This window comes from Lytechinus variegatus, chromosome 10 (assembly GCF_018143015.1).
Source record: "Lytechinus variegatus isolate NC3 chromosome 10, Lvar_3.0, whole genome shotgun sequence".
NCBI lineage: Eukaryota > Metazoa > Echinodermata > Echinoidea > Temnopleuroida > Toxopneustidae > Lytechinus > Lytechinus variegatus.
Genome location: NC_054749.1, coordinates 35,765,078 through 35,778,418, shown reverse-complemented (window position 1 = coordinate 35,778,418; position 13,341 = coordinate 35,765,078). Strand labels below are relative to the sequence as shown.

At 35.3% G+C, this 13,341-nt stretch overlaps 1 protein-coding gene across 1 annotated transcript in view; it reads left to right on the top strand.

Annotated features, from left to right (window-relative positions):
* The first annotated feature begins 7,089 nt into the window (after positions 1 to 7,089).
* LOC121422359 (NADPH:adrenodoxin oxidoreductase, mitochondrial-like) overlaps positions 7,090 to 13,341 on the top strand; it is a 48,007-nt gene continuing 41,755 nt past the window's right edge. Inside the window, exon 1 of the mRNA XM_041617349.1 lies at positions 7,090 to 7,178. The gene's annotated coding sequence lies outside the window, so the exon portion shown is untranslated. The remainder of the gene's footprint in view (positions 7,179 to 13,341) is intronic.

Here is a 13,341-nt window from a genome sequence, read left to right as displayed (position 1 = left end):
ATTTACACTCTTTGGTGTTATGTTCAATCTCTAGGGTGTAATTTTAACACCTCAGATGTGTGTGTGTACTTGAGATATGATTATTTACGTCTGAGACCGACCTTTAACGTCACCATCCGAAATACGTGACCAGGGCTCGAACCTCGAACCTCTGCATCAATTTGTAACTTTCCCACAGCTTCGATTACAGGCGCACGCCACAACGCCCAGGGTGTGGTCCTCTATATTAACACCAATTGGTGTCAGTTTTAACACCGCAGTTTTTACAGTGTATATACGTTCTAGAAAGCGTTAAGGAACGCTAGATGAGCTGAATGGTCTTAGCATTAAAACTAATCGCCAAGTCTTGAAAATCACAAACTTGTGTAGGCTTATAATTATGATTATTATTTTCTATGGTAGGGATATTTCATTTTGGGACACGCTAAGTGTATATTGTTCGTTACAAAGAACACCATTAAAGCGGAAAATACGGTATGCTGAGGACTTGGACACTAACTGATCCTGATGATGGTAATTTTCTTGTCAACTATTTAGTTATTTTTTTATAATACGTGTGGGTGAATGTGATACAAAATAGCGGGTAAACAAGTTAATCAATTTCCCTGTGTGATCGTAATGATACTCGAGTATTATTGACTCATTACCAAAGCCTCAGTAGGGCCATCAGCGATTTACAATTCATTTATTTTTTTCTTCAACGTGATTTTTATTTCGTTACACACTTATTCAAAATGAATTATTGTCTCAATAACTGCTGATACTTCTGATAACAATAAAATCATGAACCAAAATTTTGGAGGGTTTTCATCCTCATCAGTGGCTTTGATGAGACAAGTTATTTGCTCTCTGTATATTCCTGTAATTGTTGATAGTAATGATGATAAATTATGATTAAAATAAACCTAATGATACTGATGCAGTGATTGAGAGAGAGATTGACGAAATTATGGGTGACAGGCAGTACAGTATGCATTGATTCACTTTATTCTGAGCAAGATTTAGTGACCGAAATCGGTAGCTAGCCGAAATCAGCCCCCGCCAAAAGTGGTCAAAGGTCGCCACCCTAATACGGAAGGGTGGCTTAATTTAGGTCGATGGCCACATGGCGGCGTTGGGTAAAAGTATATTCTAAAGCAATATCTTTTAGTAGTTAATGTTTTGCGATTTACCATTTTTTCCTTTGGAAGAATTCTAAAAGTATTCACACGTAATTAAAAAAACATTTAAAATATTTATATTTTGTAATATAGATTAATGATCAATCTCCTTATCTGGAAAATATTGTCATGAAATTTATATTTATTATTTGGGTTCATTATAATCGATTACAAATGAGACGTTCGGAAGAGTTTAGCGTGAAAAAAAAACAAACGTTAGTAGGTCTCAATCCTGAATTCCTTGATTAGAAATGTATGAAAGAACGGAATATGTGAAGGTAATACTGGAGTATAATGATAATAGTAATAATAACAACAATAATGTTAATAATGTTAATGGAAAGAAAGTGCCGTATCAAATGATTACGTTGGTGTACGTGTGCGCGCCCAAGCGCGGTTGGGGGGGGGGGGGGACTTTGGGGAATGAAGCCCCCCTCAAAAAAATAATAATAGAAATAAATAAATTTCAAAAAATCGCTCAAGCCCCCCAGAAAATTCGACCACAAAGAAAAAAAAGTATATATATATATATATATATATATATATATATATATATATATATATATATATATATATATATATATATATATATATATATATATATACGTATATGTTTTGAGTAATGCATCATTCCATTCATGTCGTCAAGTGCTCTAAAATTTCCTCATTAGTAATATGCCTTTTTTTGACTTCTCTTTAATTTTTGTTTTTACTATTTTCTACGCGCCTTGAGTATTAATCGCAAGGGAATAGACGGTATATAAATCCTATGTATTATTATTATCTTGGGCTTGTGCTGGTTTAGCTCTTGATTACAATACTGACGTCCAATACACAAAAGCCATGCGCAAAATCTATTAAATAGACTAACGTTACCAAATTCAGGGACCGAAATCGGTAGCTATAGCCGATATAGGTGCCGTGGCCGAGTGGTCTAAGGCGCCTGGCTATACATGGAAAGTCCGGGGTTCGATCCCCGGCTGCTGCACCTATGCCCGTGAGCGAGACATTTAATCTACAATGCTCTTTTATCTTGCTTTCAAATAAATGGAAATGCTATATGCATTATTGGTAACTAGGTGTGCACTTGTTTAAAAAAAAAATAATAACATCAGCCCCCGCCAAAAATAATCAAAGGTCGCCACCCTGTATTGGGAGGATGGCATAATAGTATCCCTAAATTAGACCTCAAAATAGCCAATCTGGAATAAAATTATTGGAAATGGTTTTTCAACTGATTTGAGTAGGTATGGGTGTCAACATTTACCAAAAAAAAGTTAGGAGGAAAACGGGTTGGGGAAAGTGGTTTTTTTCAAGGTCAAAGGTCAATGACCTTTTCATATACACCGTATAATGATATCTCTAAGATGGAAAGGCGCAGGTTGGTGATAATGGTGTCAAAATGCACAAATTTTTACCAATATATCAAATAAAATAGAATTAAGTACCTACCATGCACATTCACCGATGAAATTCAAGGTCAAAGCCTTTCAAAGGTCAATGATCTTTTTTACATTATATACAATACTGTATAATGGTATCTCTGAGATGATAAGGAACAGGCTAGTGATCATGGTGTCAAAATGTACAGATTCTTACAAGAAGGTAAAATAGAATGAATTTGTGAGTACCTAGAATGGACATTCACCAATAAAATTCAAGGTCAAAGCTTTCAAAAGGTAAATGACCTTTTTACATTATATATATCATACTGTATAATGATATCTCTGAGATGAAAAGGCACAGGTTGGTGATCATGGTGTCAAAATGGACAGATTCTGATCAGAAGATCAAATAAAATAAAATTAAGGAAATAGAATGCATATTCACCCATAAAATTTAAGGCCAAAGGTCAATGACCTTTTATACATTATATACCATATTATATACTGGTATCTCGAAGATAAAACGGCCCAGATTGGTGTTCTTGGCGTCAGAATACACAGATTCTTACAGGAAGATCAAATAAAATGAAATTAAGTATTGACAATGCACATTCACCCTTAAATTCAAAGACAAAGGTCAATGTACTTTTTGACATTAGATAATAATAATGGTATCTCTGAGATAAAACACCGCAGGTTAGTGATCTTGGTGCCAAAATGCAAAGATTTGTACAAGAATCTTCTTAAAATGGGTAGGAAAGGTCCCCGGAAAGGTCTAACTCTCATGTCACAGCTAGCATCATCTGAGAGCATTTCCAAACAGCAGAGGGATGATGATGAAGTGAAGGCCATCATTAGAGCTGCATGTATATCAACTTCAACAAAGATGAATTCCCCTATTATTATTAATTACCTCTCATTGCGAGCTGCCAGAATCTCCTGAGATGCTAATGTTGCAGGACAAAACTTCATACCTGCTCTCTGCCGTACGTCACCTATGATGCTATTTCTACTAGGTGTCAGTTTGTACAAGGATCATTATTTGGTCCAGAATAACTGAGTGTTATCATGCACAAATTAGGCATTTGATATGATAATGAAATTCAAAAGGAGATAATAGCTTAAAAGTACACATCCATTGACCTAACAAAACTCCTACAGCACCACGTCCAGTTCTTGAGAATCAAGCTATGCAACATATCAGCAATAATATAGACCCTGGTCTGATATCCCTTGACAGAACGTTATTAGGCTTTCATTGAATGGGCCAGATCAAAGTCCTGAAAATGTCAGAAGGTTTTCAAAAGTTTAATTACTCTTTGCTGAAGTTGAGACACTTAACTTCATTTACTATGACAAAAGCTGCAGCTCTAATGATTGCCTTATTTTAATTCTTCACCATTGCCCCTGGCTATATGAAAATGTTCTTAGATGATGCATCATGCATGCCATTAGGGTTAGGCCTATCCTTTCCATTTACAGAGTAAGTAATAGTTTATAGTATTGATTGTAGCAATTGAGGTTAGTGACCTATTGCTACAGAAAAATTAGTACCTTGATTTAGATTTATAAAATGCATATGTAAATGCTCCTACTTTAGACAACTTCACCATTTTAGATTATATCATACATGATTTTTTTTTACACTTTTGGCAATGCATTACTGCAATATATATTAAAAAGTGCTATTTGATATCGATTTCACCTCGAACTTGTATTTTGACGTCATCATTGGTCAAGGAATCAACTATTAAATTTGTATTCATTTTCCATCAGGTCAGTCTTTTTCCCATCAGAATCACTATATACAATGAAGTTATCAAGTTATCGACCTATTTACTTAAATTCCCTGACGTTATTGATATAGTTGATTGACTTCTAACCCTTAAATATATTTTCCATGGCCGCCATTATTTATCCTTATTTCAGAGTGAAATTATTAAACATCCAAGTTTTCATTACAAATAGGTATCTTTCTTTCTATAATTCACAAATAAAATGTGAATATAATAATTATGAATTACTATATTTTTTTTTTTTGGGGGGGGAATCATGCATGGATGTATAAATATTTATTAACTTTTGACCTTTGACTCTGGATATCAAAGGTGAACTTTAAGACTTTATGATTATTTTGTGCGTTTTCATCTTCTTGCAAAAATTGCTTTTTGACACCAAATCACCAACCTGCGACTTCATCTCGGAGATACCATTACCAGATTACACCGTATAATTATAATGTAAAAAGGTCATTGACCTTTGAAAGGCTTTGACCTTGAATTTCATTTGTAAATGAGCATTGTAGGTACCTTATTTGATTTTATTTGATCTTCTTGTAAGAATCTGTGAATTTTTGACACCAAGATCACCAACCTGCGCCTTTTCATCTCAGAGATATACCATTGTACCGTATATGGTATATAATGTAAAAGGGTCATTGACCTTTGAAAGGCTTTGGCCTTGAATTTCATTGGTGAATAAGCATTGTGGGTACTTGATTTGATCTTCGTGTAAAAATCTGTGCATTTTGACACCAAGATCACCAACCTGTGCCTTTTCATCTCAGATATACCATTATACCGTATATGGTATATATTTTTAAAAAGGTCGATGAACTTTGAAAGGCTTTGACCTTGAATTTTTTTTTTTTTTAACTTAATTTTATTTTGTTTGATCTTCTTGTAAGAATCTGTGCATTTTGACACCATGATCACCAACTTGTAGTATTTTATCTGGGAGATACCATGATACAGTATATTTAAAAAGGTCATTGACCTTTGACCTTGAAAAAAAGCACTTTCCCCAACCCGTATTCTTCCTAACTTTTTTTGGTAAATGTTGACACCCATACCTACTCAAATCAGTCAAAAAACCATTTCCAATAATTTTATTCCAGATGGTTACTAATTATGGGATACTATAAGGGTCATTCTAATAGAGATGTCGTTGTATTAAAGAATATTCTTATTAAGAATATTCTTTAATACAACGACATCTCTATTAGAATGACCCTTATGCCATCCTCCCAATACAGGGTGGCGACCTTTGTATTTTTCAGTAGTTAGTAATTCAAGATTATGCATTTTTTTCTTTAAATCAATTATAAAGATATTCAAGGATGATTAAAAAAAAGTTTTGCACTTGAATAGAGGTTGGTATCGAGTTTGTAAAAAATTGATCTTATATTTGTGGAGTTTTTTAATCGATTACAAATGCAAACGTTTGGAGTTTTGAGTGAAAAAAAAACAACAACAACAACGGAGGTTAGTCGGTCTCAATATCCGGAGTTCCTTCATAAAAATATAAGACACACTTGTATAATCATGATGATGATAGAAATTATAATAATAACAAAAGCAATAATAATGGTAATAATGATGATAGTGATAATACTGAAAATAATAATAAAAGTAATAACAATAATGATAATAATAATAATAATATTAATATTGATGATAACAATGATAATAGCAACAAGATTATATCAACAATATGGGATGGCTTTAATTATACCACGTATTGCATTTTTAAAAGGATGTTTTATTGTATTCTGTCAAATCAAAATACACAATCACATGGTTTACTACTTTAATCGATTACAAATTTATACACCTTTTGTAATTTGAATTAGCTTTTTATTTAAATCTTAAAAAATTACAATATAAACACTAAATGTTTTTTTTTAAAGTATTTTAATGATATAAATAACATTGTATGTTTATCTATTATTGCATGTACGATTTTGATAAAATATACCTTCATTGGCTTTGACGAAGTCGCTCTGCTGTTGCTTGCAGCAGTATTGACTTTGTAATTATTCTTTGGTGAAGGCTGATTTCGGCTAGCTACCGATTTAAATTCGTATAGATTCACTCCTCCCTCACGTTTCAGTTTCACGTTTAGCTAGTCTTTAAAAAAAGCTTAGGAAAAAATACCCTAAATATGTTTGACCCCGCGACTGACCATTGAATAGTCTTTCAAAATCACCCTTTTTCTTGAAAATCGTTTTTTTATACCCTTAACAAGTGCACGTCCAAAACTGACCCCCCCCCATTTCTTAGGTCACGCATGTGTACAGCAATATATTTGACGTACTGCCCCCCCCCCCGGGTCTGTAGGCCCATTGCGATGGCTACTAATTTGTTTCACCTTCACTCTACATCGGCAACATTCTTAAAAAAAGGATGGAGGAGTGACAATCTTTATGATTCAGCTTTATTCATGGTTGGATATAACATTTGGAAAAGGTTGTTATTCCTCCATCCTTTGAAATGTTAGTTGATTTAACATCTCATATATTTTTTGCGAGTGTTCTCTAATTATTCATTCTCTTTTATTGGTACCATATGCACTCCTCCTTTTTCTCCTTCTCCCTCCAGTTATCATCTTTTTATTTTCTTTTATTTTCTGTGCAACGCCAAAAGGGTGTGTGTGTGTGTGTGTGGAGGGGGGGGGGTGGACCCTTTTATTTGTCTATGCTTGGACCCCCACCTCGATCCACGCCTATGCACAGTGAAAAGACCGTCTATGTACTAAAATATAATTTTGTGAAAACGTTCACGATCGATCGAAATGGCTTTCCATACTCGCAGAGGACCTCGTTACCGGAGATTTTGTTGATCTCGTATTACAAGTAATTTATTTTTAATGCTATTGGTTTTTAAATAATTATTGTATAATTGTGATAACCTATATAGTTTTTGAAGTTGTGTTTTTGAAAAATTAGTACCCGTCTCAGAGCTTGTCGTACCTAGTCAGACTGTTTGTCTCTAGAAGAATCTCAATTGATTGTTCTAGTCCCACCCGTCCAAATAAGTGTCCTGAATTTCGAGACCCAGTCAGTCACAATCGCTTGTAACCACTGATCTCTCCCCTACCTGGATGGGAACAATAACGCTGATTGGCCTATTCCGTGTTGAAGCACCGGAAGTTGGTACCTCCGCACGCCGAGTTCCCCCCAAAAAGCCAAAATCGGAGTAGAGTCTGGTACACGGCAATAATGTCAATTCTTAATTATCATGATTATACTTACCAAATCAACCCTTATAACAGCACTTTTCAATGTGAATTTATACCTGATACAAATTTTAAGATGTCGTCCTGTGCCACGTATAATTGCACTTATTGTGACGACCGTGGAAACAGAGAAAATGGGATTACTTTTCACAGATAAGACAAGCTGGTGAACTGCATAGTTGTAGACTTTATGTAGTCCCATGTGCTCAAATACATGTGTGGTAATTCTAAATTACCAGAGCAAGTTTCCAAAACTTTAAAACTCCGGGGGGGGGGGGGGGGGGTAATCGATTGTTGTGATTTCTCTGGAAATGTCACCAAGTTTTATGAGTTTATCAATCATGTTTGGACAGAAGAATATCACGACTGAGACACGAAAATACTGACCATGTGTGTATAGCATGTATTGTGAAACTTAAGTTAAGACTGAAAATCTGCCGTTTCGGAGGAGTTAAACAAAAATATTTTTTGCAAAGCATAGATCCTGACCGAAATAGACTGATTTTGGGGACAAGGACTGGATCTACAAGGTATTCTGAAAATTATTTATCTTTTATTTGTGAAAGGACAATAAAATTTACAAGCTATAGGTACATGTACGGTATCTTTAGGGGGCTTATGTAACTTGTGGCATGTGAATTTGTGATATTTCTCTGTCAACAATAGATCAAATTATTTTTTCCAAGAACTCTTTTTTTTAAGTACGTAAAAAAGACATTAAGCTACAGAGACGGATTTACAGACTTCAGAAATTTCACAGAACTTATTTTGAGATGCCGAATGTCTTCAAAGAAAAAATGTCTCGGTGGAGCAAAAAAAAAGGGGGGGGGGGTTATCAACCAGAAATTAAGGGGGTGACGCAATGAAAATAATCTGACAAGCAAAAAAAGGTTATCAACCCAAAATTTAGGAAGGGATGCAAAACAAAAGAAATAATCTGACAAGTATCAAAAAAGGGTTATCAACCAGAATTTCAGGGCGGACCACAACGATTTTAGGGGGGTCCACCTGAATTTAGGGGGGATGCAGGAAAAAAATTGACAAGCAAAAAGAACAAAAAAAAGTTGTCAACATAAATTTGGGGGGTCTGTCCCCCACCTAAAATTTAGGGGACCAGGACCCCCCCCGCTTCCGCTGCCTACAATGTATATGAACAAACTGGGTAGAGGATAATTGAAGAGGGTCGATCGATGTGACAGAAGGAAAGAGAGAGAGAGAAGGTCAAGTCCACCTCAGAAAAATGTTGATTTGAATCAATAGAGAAAAATCAGACAAGCACAATGCTGAAAATTTCATTGAAATCGGATGTAAAATAAAAAGTTATGACATTTCAAAGTTTCGCTTATTTAAAAAAAAATAGCGATATGAACGAGCCAAAATGAGAGAGTCAATGATTTTACTCACTATTTCTTTTGTGTTTCATAGTTTGAATTATACAATATTTCAATTTTTACGAATTTGACGTTTTGGACCTCCTTGCCGGAAGCACAAAATGTTAAAATAATGGAATACCAACCGAGATGTGCATATATAACTGTTTTGTGAAATGAAGCGAAACTTTAAAATGCCATAACTTTCATATTACATCGGATTTTGATGAAATTTTCAGGGTTATGCTTGTTGATTTTTTTTCTTTTTTATTCAAATCAAGATTTTGTTGGGTGGACTTGTTCTTTAAAGGGCGAGTCCACCTCATGAAATGATTATTTGAATAGAGAGAAAAACACACAATAATGCTCAAAATTTAATCAAAATCAGAAATAAAATATGAAAGTTATATTTTTAAAGTTTCACTTAAGCGATGAATTTTTCGGTGTTACACTTAATTGATTTTTTTGGGGGGTGGGGTAGACTTAAATTAAAGGGGGTTCAAGCCCAGTGTTATAAGCCTTCATAACCTAGAAAGTCCTCGCCATATCGATCCTAAGATGGTTATTTGGAAAACCTCCAAAATACCCCTAGACAAGTCAAGGATTTCATCCATTCTTCCGTAGGTGAGAAAAACACCAACCCCTTCAAAATTATGTTTCCGAATTGTATACTGGGAAAGTACCATGGTTTCAAGAAAATTGCGAATTCTGGCACCTTAAATATATGAAGTTTTGTATAAAAAGCAATGAGTGCTTCAGTGTGCAGACAGCTAGCATATCGCTCACAATGCACATGCTAATGGGGCGATCGCGTTCCTTTTGGGGGAACTGGTATGGCGGACAATAGAACTCGCGGGCTTCAAACAAAGGACCCTCCCCGCATATCCAGTTAGGGGAGAGATCAGTGCTTGTAACCCATTACCCAGGGAACTCCCGCCCGCTACGCGGGCGGGAGTAGCCTGGAGGCTTTACGTAGGCTTACTCCCCTACACGTATGTTCATCACCCATAGGTTATGTATCAACCCAGCGGAGTTCGCCATTAAAGGCCTTCGCATAGTTTCAACGTTGGTGTCGTGATAGTGATACTTTTCAATAAAGAAAATGTGTGTCGTACCCATGACAACATGTATTGTTGCTGAAATTTCCAGGAATTTGAAATGGATATGGTGTGATCAAACTATGAAAATTTATAACCCATATGTCAATGGTCATATCAAGACTTTAGTTCAGAATATCGTGCACAAATAAAGGCAGATCAGCCTAATTTCATATCATTGTCTAATACGTAATAGATCGAGTGTGGGGGTGGGGGTAAAAAATTTCAACATTTTATTCTCTTTATTCTACCAAGTTCTCAATTTTTTTGATACTTTCTTTCTATAGTATGTCATTTTGTTGTTATTTCTTTGTATATTTCTGTTGAGTTTGACAACTCTCCGTTTTTTTTTAATGTGTAAGCTAGATGAATAGTCAGTGGATCTTAGGGCATATGGCAATTGAAATCACGTACGTCAAGTGGCGTTATCATCTGATCGGGGGGAGGGGGGGTGAGAGCAATATACAAGTATCGAGCTGCAATTTAAAAAAAATGGTGCCCCCCTCCATAAAGAGCTGTTAGTAGACGGGGATATATAAATCGTGTGTGAAGGGGGTGGCGGTCAAAGCAATATATTCAGTTAAAATTCAACAAAAATATTTAAGGGTACCACCCCCCCCGGCCCATCAAGAGCTATCAATAGACAAGGGCGGATCCAGCCTTTGCCAATGGGGGGAGGTGATTTTTTTTCAGCCAAATTTTCCCGATCGGCCGCTTGAAGTTGATTTTTGTTTGTATGTTGAAGGGGTAGTCTTATGTCATTTCTAAGCTTTATATGTATAATAATCTTTATTTAAGTAGTGCGAGTGCAAAGAGCGAGCTTTTTTTCCAAGTATTTGTCCTAAAATTTAAATATTCTGGGCAATGTTTGTGATCCTCAATGTGTATCCACCAACTAAATAATTACTGCCAGCGCGAAGCGCGAACAGACAATTTATCTTATCAAAAAGGGATTAAAATATTTGATATTCTGATCTGTAAAGGGACAATTTAGGCTCTGTATTTCAAGCACTTTGTGGGAAAATTGTTATAGGTGGATATGGATCACAGTTTGAAATAAGCTGATATGTTTCAATATATTCCTTTGAGCTTTGACATATAGCACCGGGACATCCTTAGAACATTATGTCATCAAATGAAAATGATGACTATGTTCATATTTCTCTTCCAAAGCGCGAAATAGAACTTGTCAATATTCCATTTTAAAAAATGACATAGTGATTATTAAATTGACATCTTATCTATTAATGTAATAAGCCTAATGAGCCCGTGAAAATCTTTTAGTATTATGGCTTGAAAACTGGACATTAAAAACACTTTTGTAATTATGATGCACGACTTAATATATTAAGAGGAAAGGATTAAGACAAAGTAATTTTACAGCTACAACTGTATTCATTTGCGAAAAAAAGGTAATTCTTTTTTATCTTAAAACCGTTCCGGGGACATTCATAATGTAGTTTATATTCAAAGAAGTAAATTGTGTCAGGAACTCGTTGGCTGCAGTAAATAAATAGTTTTTAAATGGATAACCGTTATTAATAAAGTATCATATCCAATTTTAGTCGAAGTGCCGGAATCGAGCTCTTTGGTATTAACACCACTTGCAAACCAATTATGTACATTGAAGACTAAACGCTGACTAAACAAAAGAAAAATATAAACTGATTGAAATTGCCATTGCATACAATGACATACATGCAGTATTTTGTTTCTTTTACACAAAGAAAACTCAGACTATGCAGAAGCGGATCTAGAGGGGGGGTTGGGGGGTTGCAACCCCCCCAAAATTTTTTTTTATTTTATTCTATTTCTATGTATTCATTTGACCTCTATACCAAAAATAGTGGAGTTTTAGATGCAAGAAAACGCCATTTTCACACACAGATTTTCAAAAATTTTCTCTACTGTGGGAGGGGGGACACCCCCTCCCACACCCTCCCCCCTCGGTCGGTCCGCTTGCTTGGACTCGGTCGCTTCGCTCCCTCGCATACCACCCCAACCCCCCCTTTATAAAAAGCTGGATCCGCCCCTGCTATGACACCCATCATGATTTTTGCTTACAATATGATTATATTTACATCACAATTTAGATAATTATAGACACCCCACGCACACATATGCGCTATGTATACAGTCAATGTGAGTATGTTACATAATGCAATCTTGACTTAAATTTGCCTTTTGGTAATTCAGGAAAGAAATAATAATTCTCGAAAATGAAATCATTCATGTGTCAGGTTTATTCCGAGCATTTTCCAAAATCGTTTAGCCATCAATTTTCACAGATTAAGTGTCAAAATTAAGCATTAAAGTGCAAAGTGATCATTACAAGGGAAAAGGTACGTAGAAAATATCACCTTACACCAGTATGGGACTAGATATCCGTCCCCGCAGACACGGCGATCAGCCAGTGTGCGCACGCTAAAATTTATCATTCTGCGGCTCGCGTGCTAGGAAAGAACTGGATTTTTCTCTCAATTACGAAACTCATCGTGGAAAAGGTTATCCAACATGCATTGATATACTCGTAAAATTTAGCGTCATGTATCATTTACACACAAAAAATAGAATATAACCCTTCTTTTGGAGAACTATTAGTAAGTTGTTCGAATCTAACTATTTTCTTTTGAAAATATAAAAAAAAATTACCTGATTTCAAATGCCTGTCTTTTCCTTAAAAAAACTGGAGCACAAAATCCACCGCCGTTATCATTTATGAAAAATTCTAAAAAATGTACTAAGATGCTTTTAAAGAAAATGAAAATTTAAGGGGATTCGAAAATAAGGATTTTGCAATGTTATATCAAATTTCTGTTATATTTTCATCAATTTTGGGATTGCATCGAAATGACTGATAATTCGAAGTCTACCCACACAGTGCTTGTAAATTTGGTATATGTTGGTACACTGATAGTTAACGTAAATGATAAACATTCATAGCCTCACTAAAATTTAACGATTCCATTGTTTTTATGATTTTAATGTCGCAGACATTTTAGAGAGTGAAAAAAGTGATGCTCACGAACGTCTCTAACAATACGGCTAAGCGAGAAGACCTTTCAATGGCGCGCTCCACTGATTTGAGGCCGTGAACATACGTGCCTAACGCCTGGTACGGCTACCTATGCCTGGCTGTAGAGGCCAGGATTACCCATGGTGAACCTAGACCTGAATCACCAATTTTAGTTTAAGTTTTTCATTCAAAGTTATGTACATGGGCAAGTTTTATGTTTACTCCCATTTAATTCATTTATTGATACTTTTCATTAGCTAATAATGCTAAAAATCGAAAGAAGTTAAGAGCAAGAGC